Source organism: Pseudorca crassidens, chromosome 1 (genome assembly GCF_039906515.1).
Source record: "Pseudorca crassidens isolate mPseCra1 chromosome 1, mPseCra1.hap1, whole genome shotgun sequence".
Taxonomy (NCBI): Eukaryota; Metazoa; Chordata; class Mammalia; order Artiodactyla; family Delphinidae; genus Pseudorca; species Pseudorca crassidens.
This window is the reverse complement of record NC_090296.1, coordinates 128171106-128193570: the sequence shown is the minus strand read 5'-3', so window position 1 is coordinate 128193570 and position 22465 is coordinate 128171106. Positions and strand designations below refer to the sequence as shown.

General features: G+C 36.9%; 1 long non-coding RNA gene and 3 other non-coding genes across 4 annotated transcripts; all 4 read right to left on the bottom strand.

Moving 5' to 3' along the window:
- Positions 1-909: 909 nt before the first annotated feature.
- LOC137201496 (uncharacterized) lies at positions 910-17461 on the bottom strand. The gene is made up of 3 exons (XR_010932200.1): positions 17352-17461; positions 2358-2434; positions 910-1209 (listed from the first exon to the last, which is right to left on the bottom strand). It is a non-coding gene; the product is annotated as an uncharacterized lncRNA (long non-coding RNA).
- LOC137208135 (small nucleolar RNA SNORD109A) lies at positions 1674-1740 on the bottom strand. Its single transcript, XR_010935483.1, has one exon. It is a non-coding gene; the product is annotated as a small nucleolar RNA SNORD109A (small nucleolar RNA).
- Positions 17462-18954: 1493 nt separating the features above from the next.
- On the bottom strand, positions 18955-19034 carry LOC137207390 (small nucleolar RNA SNORD115). The gene has a single exon (XR_010935067.1). It is a non-coding gene; the product is annotated as a small nucleolar RNA SNORD115 (small nucleolar RNA).
- A 2007-nt stretch (positions 19035-21041) lies between these two features.
- On the bottom strand, positions 21042-21122 carry LOC137207379 (small nucleolar RNA SNORD115). The gene has a single exon (XR_010935063.1). It is a non-coding gene; the product is annotated as a small nucleolar RNA SNORD115 (small nucleolar RNA).
- Positions 21123-22465: the final 1343 nt, after the last annotated feature.

Here is a 22465-nt window from a genome sequence, read left to right as displayed (position 1 = left end):
GAATCCTGTACTATTGTAGAGTAATAATATGGGCAATTTACTGAATATATATTATGCATCAATATAGTGTTATACTCTTTGGATTGAGACAGTATCCCTGACTTCATGGCTCTGTGAATCTACTAATAGTAACAAATATGCAAAAAAGCGTTTGCGAGAAGACATTTTTAAAAGTAAAAACATGTCCCATTTTTCCTGCTATTCATATGCTTGCTCAAAAGCTTGTTAATGATCAAGGTTCTAGAGTTCATTTCAATATCTGGCTAAACCAATTTCCTTTTTTGATCTATGACTATTTTTTTTAGTTATTATCAACTCTTTAGAATTATCTTCTATGGTTCTATAGAATAAATATAAATAAACAATACATAATAAATATAAACATAAGTACTTCTTGATAGAATCTGTGACAGAACTTTGTCAAGAAAAATGTTTACCTGTCCTTAGGGCATTCATCTCAAAGTACCAGGTAACACATAATCTTCAACATAGCTTGCCAGGAAATATATAGACCACTCTTTTTAGTGATGCATATTTCAACTTTCAGAAATAATGATGCCATATATGATATTTCATATTTCTCCATTTGATATCTCTAACATAATACCTTTTCTTTTTAGCCCAACACAGTATTGAAAACTGAACTATTTTGGGTTTCAAAAGAATATGGCAACGTTTATTGTATAAAAACTTCATGGTCTTAAAGAGATCTAACAAAATTTCTCATACAACTTTCCATGTTGCAAAAATGAGAAACAACTAATTTATGCCAATCCACAAATATTAAAGTAGAAACAAAAAAGCAATGCAGTATGACCACAAATGCCTATGAATAATTGAGCCTGTGTCCTGAAATCCCAACAATAAAACAGATGAGGAAAATCTGATAATATTTTGGAAGATTCCGATTTTACTACAATAATTTTTTGATCCACTATGAAATTACCAAAAATTCTCTAAAATTCTACATTTTTCCATCAAAGCAGAAAAGAGTTAAAATGAAAGAAGAAATTATAAAGATTCAATAATGTAAGTGACCTTAGTGAGGGTCTCAAATAGAAAAAGGACACATCATCAAAATATTCTCAAATAAGCCTCTAAAAAGATAAACAGAGAGACCTCAGGACCTGGCACAGAGCATATGAAATATGAATTTCAAATAGCTACTCACCCCTGTCCTCTGAATTGGAAGACCTGATTCCAGTCCTTCTATTTCAGCAAAACATAACAAAAAGAAAAGCAGAGTCTTAGAAAATATTCAGTAGTAAAAATAACAAAGAACTAAAATTTGATACCATTACCATTATTTACTGTACACATGCAGTGTTTCCTTCTTTTAGTTCAACATTACTGAGACTTTCAGTACCCATCACAGTTGCTTGTCCCCTTCTTAATTCAATCCTTTTCATTTTCTAATTCATTACACAAGAACATATTTCCCATATACATGTATATATAGTCATATTTATGACTCTGTTCAAAGTGACCAAAATAAAGCAAAATGGATCACTGATCATAAAGGTACATACTGCCTTATAAGATAGGACACTAATGCCCTTTTCTGTGAGAAAGAAAAAAGCATGCTAACAGTGGCATTATGTTGTTACTCAGGGGTCACCAAATAGAGCCAGGCTCTGAGAGTCTTATTTGTCTTATTAGAGGGGCATTCATATGGACCTCAGATTGACATCTGGAATGAGTCCTTCAGCATCCTCAGACAGTTGTGCTCATCATTGATCCAGACAAGCACCCTCCCAACAAATAAGCATTTCCACAGCCAGGCTTATTTCCTTCAGGCTTATCTACTGCACTATGAATAAAGAACAGTACATGGTAGAGTAGACATCCTATTTAGTACCTGAATAATGGAATTCTTATATATATAACTGGAAAAAAGTGACCTTGGATTGTTCTAATAAAATTAGATAAAATCCATTGGGAAAACACAGAAAAAACTTAATCAACTAAAAATTTGAAGAGTAATTAGTGTAGCAAAGTTATATGTAGTATAATTACAGTACAAATATAAGTAGAAGCATCTATGTTCTGAAAGTTCCAGATATAGATTAAAAATATCAATGTTTAGCACACTTGTATTTAACTACAAGATTATTGTCATTCAATACAAAATAGTGAAAAAAGGAATTACAGCAATGACTCTCCAAAATTATTCAGGTTACTTTTTAAAAACGTTTTAAAAAGGGAAGAAACAATAATGAGAATTCCTTGAACTATGTAGAGACGTTCACAAGAAAAAATATATCTATCATAAAAATATTCTTCCTTGAGTCTCTGAACGATCTCACATTGACTACTGACATCACTAGTCATAAAACACATAAGAATTTTGAATGTACCAGAGTAGCTGCTCACTTTTCTTCCCTGAAAATAACTTGTTCACTTGAAAGAAGAGTAACTTGTTCTAGTTTTTGACCTGCAGCAAAATATCACAAAGAAAATAGATCAGATCATACAATGAATTAAATTAATTAAAAATAAAGCATAACATTGGTTCCATTTTAATTAATCATATAGGCTTTCCTTGCCAGAAACATCACAGTTGCTTCATCCATTGTCACCATTGCCATTTCATTTATCCACTTGTTTCCTCTCTGAGTTTTTTACTTTTTGCAAATTGCCTATAATCCTCTGTACTGAACTATGCAAATAAGTGACACAGCAGTTATCTCAAATGGAAAATTCTAAAGTTGTATTCCATCCAATAAAGACTTTATAAATATCTTATGATGTAAAAGTACCTCTGACTTAAAAATGCAAGACACATGGTAAGAGTATTGTGCTATTATTGAGGAGGTTAAAAATTAAGCCAGTTCTGAGAGTGTTGTCTTATTAGAAGGCCACTCAGCAGGATCTCAGTAACCTTGATACTTATGCTCATCCTTGATCCAGACAGGACAACTACCAACAAATAAGCGTTCCTTACACACACTAATGCTCTTGACAATTTACCACTTTCATCCAACTTGTAGTGGAAAATGGCACAGGTAGACATTTGACTTGATTTTAGTAACACTGGTTATAATGGCAACTCGGGAAGCTTCCCAGTATTCTTCTGTCTAGAATGATACATGAAGTGATATTGCACTGGGGCAATTTTCAATGCTGATATATTTATCCAGTATGATAGAAACAAAGAAAGAGTAGTTAACTGTGAACTTGGGTAATATCACTTAAAAGATTATTAAAGTATGCAAAGTATAAAATATGATACTCCTTTTATCCAATAGATCTGTACTCCCTAGCCACAGAATATATGTGTTCATATAGAAATCATAGGATAAAAAAACCCCCACAAAACAACCAGGAAACAATTAACAAAGTGGCAATAAGTACATAACTATCAATAATTACTTTAATTGTAATAGACTGAATGTTCCATGCAAAAGACATAGAATGGCACTGAGTAGATACAAAAAAAGACCCATATATATGCTGCCTACAAGAGACTCATTTCACATCTAAAGATACACACAGACTGAAAATGAGGAATGAAAAAATGTATTCAATGCAAATGGAAACAAAAGAAATCTGGAGTAGCAATACTTGTATCAGGCAAAATAGACAATAAAACAAATACTGTAACAAGAAACAAAGAAGGACATTATATAATGATTAAGTGATCAACCTAGTAATAAGATATAACAATTGAAAATATCTATGCACACGACATAGGACCATCTAAATACATAAAGCATATATTAACGAACATAAAGAAAGAAACTGACAGTAACATAATAATAGTACAGGACTTTAACACCACACTTACCTCAATGGACAGATCAACCATACAGAAAATCAATAAGGAAACACTAAGCTTAAATGAAACATTATATCAGGTGGCCTTAATAGATATATGTAGAACATTCCATAAAAAAGCAACAGAATAAACATTATTTTCAAATGCACATGGAACATTCTGCAGGATAGATCACATGCTAGGCCACAAAACAAGTCTCAATAAATTTAAGAAAATTGAAATCAGATCAAGCATTTTTTGCAACCACAGTGATATGACACAAGTAATCAATTACAAGAAAAAAATAGCAAAAATTCAAAAACATGGAGTCTAAACAATATGCTACTAAATAGCCAAAGAGGTACTAAAAATATACCTGGAGACAAATGAAAACATAAAAACAATTTTCCAAAATCTTTGCAGCAAAAGCAGTTCTAAGAGGGAAGTTTATAGTAGGCTATACAAACTTACTTTAGAAAACCAACAAAAAATCTCAGAGAATAACCTTACACCTAAAGGAACTAGAAAAAGAGCAAACAAACCCAAAAGTTATTAAAAGAAATAACATAAGAGCAGAAATTAAAAAACATAGAGACTAAGAAACAATAGAAAATTCAATGAGACAAAGAATCATCAAGAAAGAAAGAGAGCAGACCCAAATAAATAAAATCAGTAATAAAAATGAAAAGTTACAATCAGCACCACAGAAATACAAAAGGTCATAGAGATTACTATGAACAACTATACACCAATAAAATGGAAAACCTAGAAGAAATGAATAAATTCCTAAAAACATACAATCTGCCAAGATTGAGTCAGGAAAAAATAGAAAGTATAAACACCCAATTACCAGTAATAAAATTGAATCATTAATATTAAAACTCCTAACAAACAACAGTCAAGGACTAGATGGCTTCACAGGTGAATTCTACTAAACATTTAAAGAATAGTTAATGCTCATCCTTCTCAAACTATTTCAAAAAATTGAAGAGGAAAGTACGTTTTCAAACCCATTCTACAAGGCCAGCATCACCTTGATACCAAAATCAGACAAAGACAATATAAAAAAAGGAAAATTATAGGTCAATATAACTGATGAACATAGATGTAAAAATTCCCAAAAATATATTAGCAAACTGATTTCAACAATACACCAAAAGGATCACACTTGACCATAATCAAGTGGGATTTATCCCAGGGATGCAAGGATGGTTCAATATTAACAAATCAATCAATGTGATACTCCTCATTATCAAATTGAGGAATAAAAATCATATGACCTTCTCAATAGATACAGAGAAAGCTTTTGACAAAACTCAACATCTATTTAATATAAAATACCAACAAATTAGGTATAGAGGGAACATAACATAATAAAGGCCATTTATGACAAACCCACAGCCAACATCTTATTCAATGGTGAAAAATTAAAATCATCATCTCTAAGATAAGGAGCAAGGCAGGGATGCCCATTCTTACCACTTCTATTTAGCATAGTATTGGAATATCTAGCCACAGCAATCAGACAAAAAGAAAAAAAGGAAATTAAATTGGGAAGAAGTAAATCTGTCACTGTTTGTAGATGACAGGATACTATATATAAAAAATCCTAGGGGGCTTCCCTGGTGGCGCAGTGGTTGGGAGTCCACCTGCCGATGCAGGGGATGCAGGTTCGTGCCCCGGTCCGGGAAGATCCCACATGCCGCGGAGCGGCTGGGCCCATGAGCCATGGCCTCTGAGCCTGCACGTCCGGAGCCTGTGCTCTGCAATGGGAGAGACCACAACAGTGAGAGGCCTGCATACAGAAAAAAAAAGTCCTAAAGATTCCACCAAACAACTACTAGAACTCTTCTATGACTTCAATAAAGTTGAAGGATATAAAATTCACACACACAAATCTGTTGTATTTATATACACTGATAACAAGCTATCAGAAAGAGAAATTATGAAAACAGTCATTTACAATTGCATCAAAAAAATAACATACCCAGGCATAAATCTAACCATGGAAGTAAAAGATTTGTACTAAAAAATCTATAAGACATTGATGAAAAATCTTGAAGATGACATAAATAAATGGAAATATACTCCTTGCTTATAGATTGGAAGAATTAATATTTTTAAAATGACCATAGTACCCAAGCCAAACTTAGATTCAATTCAATCCCTATCAAAATACCAATGGCATTTTTTACAGAACAAGAAGAAATAATTCTAAAATTTTATTTAAACCTTAAAAAAAGCCAAAACAATCTTTAGAAAAAGAACAAAGCTAGAAGTATCATGGTACCTAATTTCAAACTATAATACAAAGCTACAGTAATCAAAACAGTATGGTACTGGCACAAAAACAGACACAGAGGTCAACTGAACAAAATACAGAGCCCAGAAATAAGCCCATGCTTATATGATAAATTAATCTACAACAAAGGAAGAAAGAATATACAGTGGAGGAAAAGAGAGCCTCTTCAATAAATGTTTTTTGGAAAACCAGACAGTTACATGCAAAAGAATAAAAATGGACCACTTCCTCACATCATATACAAAAATAAAAAAATTAATTAAAGACTTAAATGTAAAAGCACAAACCATAAAAATCCTAGAAGAAAACCTAGACAGTACATTCTTTGACATCATTCTTAACAATGTTTTTTTGGATTTGTCTCAGGCAAGGTATAAAAAGCCAAAAAAAAAAAAAAAAAAGGGTGGGTGGGACTACATTAAACTAAAAGCTTTTGCATAGTGAAGAAAACTATCAACACAATGAAAAGGCAGCCTAATAAATAGTAGAAGATATTTTCAAATGATATATCTGATAAGAAGTTAATATCAAAAGTATGTAACAAACTCATACAACTGAACATCAAAAAACGAAACCACCCAATTAAAACACGAGCAGAGGACCTGAACAGCCATTTTTCCGAAGAAGATATACAGATGGACAACAGATACATAAAAAGATGCTCAACATTACTAAACATCAGGGAAATGCAATTTAAAAACATGAGATACCACCTCACACCTATCAGAATGACATTAAATAATCAAAATGACAACAAATAAGCATTGGTGAGTATGTGGTGAAAAATGAACTCTTGGGACTTCCCTGGTGGCACAGTGGTTAAGAATCTGCCTGCCAATACAGGCGACATGGGTTTGAGACCTGGTCCGGGAAGATCCTACATGCAGTGGAGCAGCTAAGTCCGTGCACCACAACTACTGAGCCTGTGCTCTAGAGCCCATGAGCCACAACTACTGAGCCTGTGTGCCACAACTACCGAAGCCCACACACCTAGAGCTTGTGCTCTGCAACAAGAGAAGACAATTCAATGAGAAGCCTGCACACTGCAGTGAAGAGTAGCCCATGCTCACCGTAACTAGAGAAAGCCTGTGCCCAGCAATAAAAACCTAATGCAGCCAAAAAATAAAGAAATTTATTTTTAAAAATCATTGAAAAAAATAAAGAAAAGTGAACCCTCATGCACTGTTGGTGGGATTGCAAATTGGGGCAGCCACTATGGAAAACAGTATGGAGGTTCCTCAAGATATTTAAAATACAACTGTTATATAATCCAGCAATTTAACTTCTGAGTATTTACATAAAGAAAAAAAAACCTCTAATTCAAAAAAATATAGATGTAGTCCAATATTTATTGCAGCATTATTTATATAGCCAAGATGTGGAAACAGTATAAGTGTCCATTGATAGGTGAATGAATAAAAACAATATGGTATATGTATGCAATGGAATATTATTCATCCATAAAAAGAATGAAATCTTGACATTTATGAAAACATGGATGGACCTATAGGGCATTATGCTAAGTGAATTAAGTCAAATAGATAAAGACAAATACCATATGATCTCAATTATCTTTGGACTCAATTAACAATACAAACAAAAAACCAAAATAAAAACAGACTCACAGATACAGAGAAAAAAATGGGTGGTTTCCAGAGGGATGATGGGTGGGGGATGGGCAAAATAGGTGAAGGGAATTAAGAGGTATAAATTTTCAATTATAAACTAAATAAACCACTGGAATGTAGTATATAGCATAAGGAATATGGTCAATAACATTGTAATAAATTTATATGAGGACAAATTGTTACTAGATTTATTGTGATTATTTCATAATGTATGTAATAAATGTCAAATGACTGTTAGTACACCCGATACTAATATAATATTATACATCAATTGTATTTCAATAAAAAATAAAATATATTAAAAGCTACAGTGACACCATTTTATGTAAGGGACTTGAGCATCCCAGGATTCTATTATCCTCATGGGTCCTGGAAAAAATCCCCTGTGAACACCGAGGGGCAACTATACTTACTGCTCTGAAGCTAGCATGGTTGCTGAATGCTTATTCAGAAAATAACTTCACAGGAGTGGAATGGCTATTCAAGGGCTGAGCTGCCCAGTTCAGTCTTTCAGATGTCTCATGTGGTGAGAGCTGAACTGACCTGAGGGAGCCAGCAGCCTGGATGCAAGGCTGATGGTGGAGTAGAAGGACCTGATCTCACCTACTCTCATGAAAACACCAAAATCACAACAAACTGCTGAACAACCATTGACAAAAAAACCTGGAACCTAGAGAAAGGATATTCTACTTCTGAAGAGGAAGCCACAACAAGATGGTAGGACAGGCACATTCATGATACAATCAAATCCCATAGCCACCAAGTGGGTGACCCACAAACTGGAAAATAATTATACTGAAGAGGTTCTCCCACAAGAGTGAGAGTTCTGAGCCCCATGTCAGGCTCCCTAGTCTGGGGTCTGGCATAGGGTGGAGGAGCCCCCACAGCATTTGGCTTTGGAGACCAGTGGGGCTCGATTGCAGAAATTCTACAAGTTTTGGGGAAACAGAAACTACACTCTTGGAGGGTGCACATAAACTCTTGTGTACACCAGGACCAGGGGAAAAAGGAGTGACTTCAGAGGAGCCTGGGCCAGACCTACCTGCTGGACTTGTAGGGTCTCCTGAGGAGGCCTGAGGTGACTGTGGCTCACTAAGGTGACAAGGACACTGGTGGTGGAGGTACTGGGGAGTACTCATTGGCATGAGCTGTTCTAGAGACCATTTAGATATCAAGATGTGACCCCACCCAAGAGCCCTTAGGCTCCAGTGCTAGGATGCCTCAGGCCAAACAACCAACAGGGCCAGAACACAACTCCACCCATTAGCAGATAAGCTACTTAGAGTCTTTCTGAGGCCACAGCCACCACTAAACACACACCTTGTCATGGCCCTGTCCACCAGAGAGACAAAACCCAGCTTCACCCATCAGAGGGCAGGCACCAGTCCCTCTAACCAGGTAGCCTGAACAAGCCTCATCCACAAGGGGGCAGACACCAGAAGCAAGAGGAACTACAATCTTGCAGCCTGCTGATTAGTTAGACAAAATAAGATGGCAGAGGAATATGTTCCAGATGAAGGAACAAGATAAAACTCCAGAGGAACAACTAAGTGAAGGGGAGATAGGAAATGTACCTGAAAAAGGATTCAGACTAATGATAATAAAGATGATCCAAGATATCAGAAAAAGAATAGAGGCATGGACTGAGAAGATACAAGAAATGTTTAATGAAGAGCTAGAACATATAAAGAAAAAATAGAGATGAACAATAAAATAATTGAAATGAAAAATACACCAGAAGGAATCAATAGCAGAATAAGTGAGGCAGAAGAACAGATAAATGAGCTGGAAGACAGAAAGGTGGAAATCACTTCTGCAGAACAGAATAAAGAAAAAAGAACAAAAAGAAATAAGGACAGTTTAAGAGGTCTCTGGGACAACATTAAATGCACCAACATTCACATTATATGGGTCCCAGAAGGAGAAGAGAGAGAGAAAGGGCCTGAGAAAATACTTGAAGAGAAAATAGCTGAAAATTTCCCTAACAAGGGAAAGAAAACAATCACCCAATTCCAGCAAATGCAGAGAGTCCCAGGCAGGATAAACCCAAGGAGGAACATGTGGAGACACATATTAATCAAACTGAAAAAAAATAAACACAAAGAGAAGATATTAAAAGTAACAAGGGAAAAACAACAAATAACATATAAGGGAATTCCCATAAGGTTATTAGCTGACATTTTAGCAGAAACTCTGCAGGCCAGAAGGGAGTGGCATGATATATTTCAAGTGATAAAAGGGAAAAACCTACAACAAATAATACTCTACCATCAAGGCCCTCATTCAGATTCAACAGAGAAATCAAAAGATTTACAGACAAGCAAATGCCAAGAGAATTCAGCACCAGCAAACCAGCTTTACAACAAATGCTAAAGGAAGTTCTCTAGGTGGAAAAGAAAAGGTCACAACTAGAAACAAAATAATTACAAATGGGAAAGCTCACTGGTAAAGGCAAAGAAAAAGTAAAGGTAGGAAATCATCCACATACAAATATGATATCAAAATGAGCAATTATGAGGAGTGTACAAATGCAGGATATTGAAAATGTGTTGAAAATTAAAAGACCAGCAACTTAAAACAATCTTTTGTATATATAGACTGCTATATCAAAACCTCGTGGTAATGACAAACCAAAAAACTACAATAGATACACACACTAAAGAAAAAGGAATACAAATACAACACTAAATGTAGTCATCAAAAAGAAGAGAAAGGAACAAAAGAGGAAGAGAAGAAAAAAACCCTACAAAAACAAATCCAAAACAATAAACAAAATGGCATCATGAACAAACATATCAGTAATTGTCTTAAATGTAAATGGATTAAATGCTCCAACCAAAAGACACAAACTGGCTGAATGGACACAAGAACAAAACCTGTATATATGCTGTCTACAAGAAACCCACTTCAGATCTAGGAACACATACAGACTGAAAGTGAGGGAATGGAAAAAGTTATTGCATGCAAACGGAAATCAAAAGAAAGATGCCATAGCAATACTCATATCAGATAAAATAGACTTAAAGACTGTTACAAGAGACAAAGAAGGACACTATATAATGACCAAGGGATCAATCCAAGAAGAATATATAACATTTGTAAATATATATGCACCCAACATAGGAGCACCTCAATATATAAGACAAATGCTAACAGCCATAAAAAGAGAAATTGACAGTAACACAATAATAGTGGGGGACTTTAACATCCCCCCTTACATCAATGGACAGACCATCCAGACAGAAAAGCATTAAGGAAACATAGGCATTAAGTGACACATTATACACTTAATTGATATTTATAGAGCATTCCATCCAAGCATAAAACACATTCTTTTCAAGTGCACATGGAACATTCTCCAGGATAGATAATATCTTGGGCCAAAATTTGAACCTCAGTAAATTTAAGAAAATTGAAATCATATCAAGTATCTTTTCCACCCACAATGCTATGAGATTAGAGATCAAGTACAAGAAAAAAAACTGTAAAAAACACAAATATGTGGAGGCTAAAAAAAATGCTACTAAACAACCAATGGATCACTGAAGAAATCAAAGAGGAAATCAAAAAATACTTAGAGGCAAACAAAAAAGAAAACACCACGATCCAAAACTTATGGGACACGGGAAAAGCATTTCTAACAGAGAAGTTTATAGCAATACGATCTAACCTCAGGAAACAAGAAAAATCCCAAATGAATTATGTAACCTTACACCTAAAGCAACTAGAGAAAAAATAACAAACAAAACTCAGAGTTAGTAGATGGAAAGAAATCATAAAGATCAAGGCAGAAATAATTGAAATAGAGCCAAGGAAACAGTAGCAAAGATCAATGAAACTAAAATCTGGTTCTTTGAGAAGATAAACAAAATTGATAAACCTTTAGCCAGACTCATTAAGAAAAAGGGGGAGATGATTCAAATCAATAAAATTAGGAAGGAGAAAGGAGAAGTTACACCTGACACTACAGAAATACAGAGGATCATAAGAGACTACTACAAGCAAATATACACCAATAAAATGGAGAACGTAGAAGAAATAGACAAATTCTTCGAAAAGTACAACCTTCCAAGACTGAATCAGGAAGAAATAGAAAATATTAAAAGACCAATAACAAGTACTGAAATTGAAACTGTGATGAAAAATCTTCCAACAAACAAAAATCCAGGACCAGATAGTTTCACAGGCGAATTCTATCAAACTTTTACAGAAGAGTTAACATCTAACCTTTTGAAACTCTTCCAAAAACTTGCAGAGGAAAGAACACTCCCAAGCTCATTCTACGAGGCCACCATCACCCTGATACAAAAGCCAGACAAGGATACCACAAAAAAGGAAAATTATAGGCCAAATCACCAAGGAACATAGATGCAAAAATCCTCAACAAAAATACTAGCAAACCAAATCCAACAATACATAATAAAGGATCATACACCATGATCAAATGGGATGTTTCCAAGGCATTCAAGAATTTTTCAATATCCACAAATCCACAGCTTTCAAAAGAAAGCTGGAGTAGCAATACTCATATCAGACAAAATAGACTTTAAAATAAAGACTGTTACAAGAGAAAAAGAAGGACACTACATAATGATCAAGGGATCAATCCATCAATCAGTGTGATGCACCACATTAACAAATTGAAGGAAAAAAAATATGATCATCTCAATAGAAGCAAAAATATAATTTGACAAAGTTCAACACTCATTTATGATAATAACTCTCCAGAAAGTGGGCAGAGAGGGAACCTACCTCAACATAATAAAGGCCATATATGACAAACCCATAGCTAACATCATACTTAATGGTGAAAAGCTGAAAGCATTTCCTGTAAGATCAGTAACAAGACAAGGATGTCCACTCTCACCAATTTTATTCAACATAGTTTTGGAAGTCATAGCCATGGCAATCAGAGAAGAAAAAGAAATAATGAAAAGAAGAAGTAAATCTGTCACTGCTTACAGATGCATGACACTATACATAGAAAATCCTAAAGATGCTAGCAGAAAACTACTAGTGCTCATCAATGAATTCAGTAAAGTTGCAGGATACAAAATTAACACACTGAAATCTGTTGCATTTCTATACACTAGCAAGGAATGATGAGAAATTAAGGAAGCAATCCCCTTTACCACTGCATCAAAAAGAATAAAATACCTAGGAATAAACCTATCTAAGGAGGCAAAAGGCCTGTATTCAGAAAAATATATGATGCTGATAAAAGAAATCGAAGATGACACATACAGGTGGTAAGATATACCATGTTCTTGGATTGGAAGAATCAATATTGTCAAAATGACTATACTACCCAAGGTAATTTACAGATTCAGTGTAATCCTTATCAAATTACCCATGACATTTTTTCCAGATCTAGAACAAAAAAATCTTAAAATTTGTATGGAAACATAAAAGACTCAAATATCCAAAGCAATATTGAAAAAGAAAAAAGGAGCTGGAGGAATCAGCCTCCCTGACTTCAGACTATACTACAAGGCTACAGTAATCAAAACAGTTTGGTACTGGCACAAAGACAGACTTATAAATCAATGGAACAGGATAGAAAGCCCAGAAATAAACCCATACACCTATGGTCAACTTATGTATGCCAAAGTAGGCAAGACTATACAATGGAGAAAAACCAGCCTCTTCAATAAGTGGTGCCATACAGTTACATGTAAAAGAGTGAAATCAGAACATTCTCTAACACCATACACAAAAATAAACTCAAAATGGATTAAACACCTAAATGTATGACAAGATATTATAAAACTCTTAGAGGGAAATATAGGCAGAACATTCTTTGACATAAATTGCAGCAATATCTTTTGGGACCCATCACCTAGAGTAATGAAAATAAAAATAAACAACTAAGACCTACTTAAGCATAAATGCTTTTTCACAGCAAGGGAAACCATAAACAAAATGAAAAGACCATCCACAGAATGGGAGAAAATATTTGCGAATGATGCAACTGACAAGGGCTTAGTTTCCAAAATATACAAACAGCTCAGGCAGCTCAATATAAAAAAACAAACAACACAATAACACAAATGGGCTGAAGATGTAAATAAACATTTCTCCAAAGAAGACATACAGATGGCCAAAAAGCACGTGAAAAAATGCTCAACATTGCTAATTATTACAGAAATACAAATTAAAACTACAGTGAAGTATCACTTCACACCAGTTAGAAAAGCCTTCATGAAAATGTCTATTAACAATAAATGCTAGAGAGGGTGTGGAGAAACGGGAATCCTCCTACACTGTTGGTAGGAATATAAATTGGTATGGCCACTATGGAGACTAGTATGGAAGTTCCTTAAAAATTAAAAGTAGAGGTACCATATGATCCAACAATCCCACTACTGAGCATATATCCAGAGAATATATATCCATAATCTGGAAAGATACATACACCCCAATGTTCATTGCAGCACTATTTACAATACCCAAGACATGGAAACAACCTAAATGTCCATTGACAGATGAATGGATAAAGAAGATGTGAGATATATATATATATATATATATATATATATATATATATATATACACACACACACACAATAGAATATTACTCAGCCATAAAAAAGTATGAAATAATGCCACTTTCAGCAATATGGATGAACCTAGAGATTAGCATACTGAGTAAAGTAAGTCAGACAGAGAAAAATTATCACATGTTATCACTTACATATGGAATCTAAAACATTATAAAAATGAACTTATTTACAAAACAGAAACAGGTTCACAGACTTAGAAAACAAACTTATGGTTACCAAAGGGGAAATGTGGGGGGAGGGATAAATTAGGAGTTTGGGATTAACAGATATACTCACTACTATATATAAAATAGATAATCAACAAGACCTACTGTATAACACAGGGAACACTACTCAATACTCTGTAATAATCTGTATGGGAAAAAATGTGAAAAATAATAGATATAAGTATATGTATAACTAAATCACTCTGCTGTACACCTGAAACTAACACAACATGGTAAATCAAAAATACTTCAATATGAAATAAAATTTTAAAAATAAAATAAAAGCTACAATAATTTAAAAAGTATGTTACCAGCATAAAGACAAATATATAGATCAATTGAATAGAATAGTGAGCCCATAAATAAACCCACAGATATATATTCAACAGACCTTCAACAAGGGAACTAAGAATACACAATGGAAAAATCGTCTCTTCAACCAGGGGTGTTGGGAAAACTCCATCACCACACGCAAAAGCATGAAACTGGACCCCTAACTTATACCACCCACAAATGTTAACACAAAATGTATTAAAGACTTAAACATAAGACCTGAAACCATAAAATTCCTAGAAGAAAACATGGGTAAAATGGTTCTTGATGTTGGTTTTGGCCATAAATTTTTGATATGATACTAAAAGTGCAGGCAACAAAAGTAAAACTAAACAAGTAGGACTACATCAAATTGAAAAGCTTCTGCACAGCAAAGGAAACAACTAGTAAATTGAAAAGACAACCTACAGAATGGGAGAAAATATTTTCAAACCATGTATGTGATAAATGATGAATACACAAATACATAAGGAACTTGTACAACTCAATAGCAATCATCATCATTCAATTAAAAATGGGCAAAAGACCTGAATATATATTTTTCCAATGAAGACAAATGCAAAAGAAGCTCAATATAATTAATCATTAGGGAAATACAAATCAAAACTACAATGAGTTATCACCATTATGAAAAACAGTATGGAGTTTTCTCAACAAATTTAAAATAGAAGATTATATGATCCAGCAAACTGACTCCTGGGTATATAGCCAAAGGAAATGAAATCAGTATCTCAAAGAGATATCTGCACTTCCATGTTCTTTGTAGCATTATTTACAACAGGCAAGATATGGAAACAATATCCATTCATAGATGAATTGAAAAAGAAAATGTATACATATATAAAATAATGAAATATTATGCATAGAAAATAAGAAAATTCTGTGATTTGTTATTACATGGATGAACGTGGAGGGCAGTATGTGAAATGAAAATACCCAGACAGAGATACAAAAATACAGTATGGTATCACTTATATGTAGAATCTTTTAAAAGGCCAATTTTATAGACACAGAGAATAGAATACCAGTGGATAGAGGAGAAGGGGAATTAGGAAGATTAGATCAAAGGGTACAAACTTTTAGTTACTAGATTAGTAACTAATCTAATCTAGTATATAGATTTAATATACAGCATGGTGAATATAGTTAAGAATACAGTATTGCATACTTGAAATTTGGGGGAAGATTTTAAGCATTTTCAACACACACACACACACGTGAATTAACTGTGGGGTGGGGGATGGAGGTGTTAATTGCCTGGATCTTGGTATTTATATTATGATGTAGAGTGTATCAAACCATCATGTTGTACACCTGAAATATATTCAATTATATTTGTCAATTATTCCTCAATAACTCTGGGGAAAAAGAAAAGCTCTTATTGATTTGAACTATAAAACTACCCACAGATATAATCATTTTGTCCTGAAAATTCTTACCAGATATATGTATCCTTAAGCCCTGGTGTCAGAGTAAACTGGAGACTGGAACATTTATTACAACATTCCTGGGTAGCTACCAGGTACTTCAGGAGATTGAGATTTCATTTTTTCATTATTATTCGATTTGAAAATAACAGTAGTCAAGAATGAGAACTATATCTCTCATGTATGTATTGTTCATGTGGACTATTCTATAATTTCTACACAAAGAATATTTTTCTTACTCTAAAAAGTCCAAAATACTTCTGTTGTAGACTAGAGATATATCAATCACAGACATAAACAAATAGATATTTGACAAGTCCTTGGACTTGCATATCTTCAAGGATGCAATATCAAGAACAACAATAATTAATCACATCAGGTACTTCCTTTCTAAGGAAAGAAGTAAAGCAATGTAAAAGTCAGAAACATTAAAAGAGATGTCAGTTTGCATATATTTTATCCAAGATCACATATCATAGGCAAAGCATATATATGAATCTCAAACTTGAGGCCTCAATTGCCTGGGTCTCTTAATTGTGAGCAGTTTGCCAGTGATTAAAACATATCACAACACTATAACCACCCTGGAAATATACAATAAGAATGAATATGTCTAAGCATTTTTAGGTTATAATAAATATCACTATAGAATAACAAAACTTCTCAAGTTTCAATTAAAGCAAATTCAGAAGAAAAACAAAAAAATTCTCATAAGAATCTTGGAAAGTAGGCCAGTCTTTTATGAGAAGAAAACCCATTATAATATTTATGTTTCCCAATTGAATAAAACTATCAGAGAGCCCTGCTTTTCACTTGTCCAATGTTTTATTTGGAACTTTACAGCCACCACGTTGTACATTGGTGCTGTCACTCACATAACATCATAGACTGGGATATCACCTATTAACCAGACATGCAGAAAGAAAAAATGAGAACAAAAAGCACCATGAATTAGTATCAAAATTCCAAAGAATTTAAAACTGAAGAGTACTAAAATCAAACTGAAACATTTGGAAACTTCCTGCTAATTAGGATCAGATATTAAGAGTTTATTCAAGAAATAACTAATTTTTATCATAAACACAAAACATGACTATTCACAAATATAAATAAAACAGTTCCAGAAAAGTCTTACCCAGAATGGAAAGCTTTAATTTTGGTGTACAAGTGACCAGATTGAATGCAGGAAGATCTGATGGTAAAAGTAGAGTCAAAAACAATGTCCAAAAAGTCATCTTACTAAATAGTCTTTAACTAAAAGAAAAATAATGGAGAGTATTAAATGATTAGACATAAAATTTTTATAGGTAAATGACTTATGTTTGACATTCCTTCATATCTAAAGAGAAATATACATTAAATGCACAAAAAGAATCATTAATTATGCAATAGTTGATTCATTCAACATAGGATGATTAAAGAATGAAGAAATTCATACTGGTTCTTCATTGTCTCTTAAAACAATGGGTAGCAGACGAGACATTGGGGTTGTATTCTTGTCAATAAACACACAGACAATGTGGCTGTGAAGTCACGTGGATTTATACTCTAGGAAGCAAATATCTGGAGACTGGCCCATGGGCTTACCATCAGTCAAACTGGCAAAAACATGCAAGGGAACTTTCAGGCCTGAAAAGAGAGCCATCAACTTTTAGTTTTGGGACCCCGTCATGGCCAGACAATGAACAACAAAAAACAGAAAGGCAACTACTCCCCCACTAGGACCACATCTTGGTCCACCACTCTAACTCCTGCCTCAAAATGGTCTAAAGTTTGAGATGATACAATGGCACCAAAGAGCTGTAACAGATTTTCCAGAACTGTGGGAGTGGGAGGCAATATAAGAGGGCAGTGTCCACAGAGAAAAAGATTCCACATGAAATGCAATGGGCCGCACTGAAAGTAGGAAAACAAAGAGAAAGGCCCATCAAAAGCAACTGGCATTAATTAGAGCCCACTATCCCTGAAAATGTCCTGGCAAAGCCCTACATAATATCAGGGGTCACATTTCAGCTCAAGTAATAGCCAGCAGTGTCTACAAACGAAGATCGGTGGACTGGTTCATGAATGTATCTGAATGAGTCCAGACTGGGGCTAGATCACACCGTATAATAGATTCTTGGGAGACCACAAAGCACACACCACAAGTGACTGTCCCCTCAATAGATCAGCATTCTATGCCTCCAAATGTGCAGAAACATGTGGGGATGTAGTTCAGGGTGCCAGGGAAGGAAACATTGACTCCATGTGCAATCTGACCAGAATTCAAGTCTAACAAAAGTCTATTCAGAGCCTGAGATCCTAGAATGTAGAAAAAACACCAGAGAAGGAATCCCATCTTTATGAGGATTGCGGTTCCCAAAATAACTCCCACCTCCAGATGTTTTAAGATGGGCCTCCCTCATAGTCCAAAGTCCTCTGAAGCCTGTGTCAAGGACCAAAGAGAGTCTCTCAACTCGAAACATTCAGGTCATGGAAAAACCTTGCCAGAAGGTATAAGAGAAAAACACAAATAAAAAGAAAGAGATAAGGAAAAGCCACGCCTGTGGCATCTGGGTGGGGCGGTGGAACTAGGGATCAGGAAAAAAAGCCAAAGACAAGACCACGTCTTGGCCATGTGGCAGCCCCTAAACATGGTAGAGTCTCAAGGGCTTTCCTTCCTCCATACCCACAGCCCAGGGCTCTGTAAGGGACAGGGGTATCCCCAACCTCCTGCCCATGGATGGCCACCTCCATTGGACCTCAGTGTAATCCTATTGAGCATGATGTTTAGGTCATTCTCTGTCTTCAGGACCATATGAGTTCTCATCATAGAGTCAACCGAGGCACTCCCCACACATTGGGGCACTGGCACCTGAGTAGCCTTACCTCAGATGTTTCTGGAAATGAGGGTGCCCAAAAGGAAGTTGGTATCTGTCTCTTTCAGGTGCTGGACCAAGGCTGACATTGATTGACCCACGGGAAGCAGGCCAAACAAGGAACTGAATTCCTCTGGGGAGTTGTCTAGCTAGAGAGGAGTAGGACAGCAGTGAGAACTCCTACTCCATCACTTTAGGAATTGGGGGTCATGCATTATACACCTTCATGGATCAAATGATGCTACAAGACACACCAACATTTATACATTCAGGAACACAAAGAGTGACAAAATGCACCTATACACATTACATAAACAAGTAGCTGAAATGCATATCTAAAACCTAAGTATCTACCTACATACCTACCAAAGCAAACACCTACCTCTCTACTCCTTACCTCCCTAAATCCTTACTTTTGTCCCTCCCTCCCACCCTCCATACATTATTACAAACATGAAGGAACCAGTGGACGAGTGGATCAGTGCATGAATGTATATATGAATAATATGTCAAGATATGTAGAAATGACGAATCCCTAAAAAACTTCCAAGAGAAGGCAGAGCATCATTGGCTCTCCTTCTAAAGCGAGAGACTCTCAGCCAGCAAAGTTCTAAGGATGAGTCTTGGGGAACAGAGGTGTTCCTCTGGGCTTGATCCTGGTCTGTGCAAGCACGGCTGATGGCATATTGGGCTTGACCACTTGCCCACCAACACTCAAAAAACGAGGACATGAGTCCCAAAATTGGATGATCAAGGAAGCAGATATATGGAGATGGGCAAATGGGCTCAGCACCAGTGAAACTGGCAAAGCCCTGAATGGGAATGTTTAGGCCGGGACAAGAACCTTGACTATTGGTGCAGCGTCTCCATCCATGGCATGCCCAAGGCCTACAAACAACAGCACTGCAATTACTCCGTTCTAAGCCCATAACATGGGGCCATGCCTCTACTTCAAGCATACAGGGGCTCATGATGGAGATGATACCAGGGCTCCTAAGGGCTCTCAACAGCTTTACTAGAAATGGACAGTCAGGAGTTTCTACTTTGGAGGGTGCTCTCTTCAAAGGCATTGACTCCCACAGAGGAAGAGCTCCCCAGGAGGATCACTGGATGGGAGTGGGAGGCAAAACCCATCAGAGGGCCCATCAGGAGCAATTGGCCTCACTGAGACACCACCATCCCTAAAAGTGACCTGGCCAAGTCCCATTAAAGCTCAGGGGCTGCCCTTCAGCTTCTCAAAAGCAAGCAGTGTCTACCTGCCAAGGGCAAGTGGATGGGTTCTTGAATGCCTCTCACCACCTCCTGGCCTGGGGCATGATTCTTCCCTACCGATGGTTCTTTGGAGACGGCAAAGCACACATAACAGTGACTGTCCCCTCAGTAGATCAGTGTGCTCTGCCTTGAGGTGGGCACGAACCAGTGTGGATGTTCCCCAGGGGCCCAGGGAAGGAAATGTTGTCTCCATGTGCAGTCTGACTATGTCATTAGATGTGGCGACATAGCAGAAATCAGCTGACTGAGTCCTTAGATGTGGTGCCATAGCAGAAATCCCCCATTTGCGAGGATTGAGGTTCCAGAAAGGACTTCCCCCTCTTGACGCCTTTGACGTGGGCCTCCCCCATAACCCAAAGTCCATTGAGGCCTCTGTCAAAAATCAAAGACAGCCACTCCCTCAAACCATTCTGGCCGTGACGAGACCCTTGCCAGAACATCTGACTGAAAGACACAATTTGAAGAGAAAGAGCTAAAGAAAGGCACCACCTAGGACCTCCGGGCAGGCAGTGGAACCAGGGATCAGGAAAGAAAGCTGAAGACAGGATCACGTCTTTGCCACGTGGAAGCCTCTAAACATGGTAGAGTCCCAAGGGCTCTCCTCCAGGGATAGGTGGCCTCTACACCCACACTCCAGGGTTCTGGAAGGGACAGGAGAATCCCTAAACTCTGGCCCCTTGATGGCCACCTCCTTTGGGCCTCAGTGTAATCCTATTGTGCATGATTGTTAGGTCATAATGTCTCTTCAGGACAATATGAGTTCTCACCATTGACCCAACCGAGGCACTCCCCACTCATCTGTGCCCTGGAACATGAGTAGGCTTACCTCACATGTTTTCTGGAAATGAGGATGCCCAAAAGGAACTGAGTTTCTGTTTCTTACAGGTGGTGGACAAAGGCTGACATCACTTGCTCCATGGGCAGTGGACCAAACTCAGATCTTCCTTCTCATGGGGACTTTGGCTAGAGAGGAGCAGGACAGCTGTGTCAACTCCAAGTCCATACCATTGGCATTAGGGGGTCATGCGTGTACATGTACATGCATCGAATGATGCTATGAGACATACCAACAGATGTACATCTAGGAACACTTCCACGAACACAAAGTGTGCCCAAATGTACTTGTATGCATTAACATAAACACCTACCTGAAATGCGTACCTAACACTCATCTACCTACCTATCTGCTTACTTACCTACCAACCCACGTACCTACATTTCTAGCTCTCCACCTCTCTACCTCTTTGCCTTTCTCTCTCCCTCCCTCCCTCCCTCCATACAAACATAAAGGAACCAGTGACAAGTGGATCTGTGTATGAATAGTTACATAACTAATGTGTCAGGGAAGGAAGAATTGACGAATCACTAAAGACTCCCAGGTGAAGGCAGAGCATCGCTGGCTCTCCTCCCATCAGAAGGCCTGGGGTAAGGGCTTCTTGGCCAGTAAAACTCTATGGATGTGTCTTGCAGAATGGAGATGTTCCTCTGGGCTTGATCCTGGTCTGTGCAATCATGGGGTCGTCGATGGGACACTGGGCTTGACCACTTGCCCACCAACACACAGAAAATGGGGCCAGGAAATCCCACAGAATGGGTGCTGGAAGAATCAGATATGTGGAGACGGGCCCATGGGATCAGCAGCAGTCCACCTGGCAAAACCCTTCATGGAACGTTCAGGCCAGGGACAAGAGCCATCGTCTGTTGGTTCAGTGTCCATTCTTGTGGCCCATGGAAGGCCCCCAAACAACAGCAATGTAAGTACTCCCTCCTCAGCCTATGCCATGGAGCCACCCCTCTTCTTTGGTAAACAGGCCCTCAAGATGGAGATGATCTCAGGGCTAGGAGGGTTCTCAACAGCATTACTAGGAATGCACACTCAGAAGGGGTTTCTCCTCTTGAGGGTGCTCTCTTTGAAGGCAGGGGCTCCCGGGGAGGAAGAACTCCCCAGGAGACACATTGACCACTAGTGAGTGAAGCAAAATCCGTCAGAGGTCTCATCAGGAAGAACTGGCCTCACCGAGACCCCACCATACCTGAAAGTAACCTGGCCAACTCCCATTAAAGCTCAGGGGCTGCCCTTTAGCTTTCTCAATAGCCAGCAGCATCTACCTACCAAGCC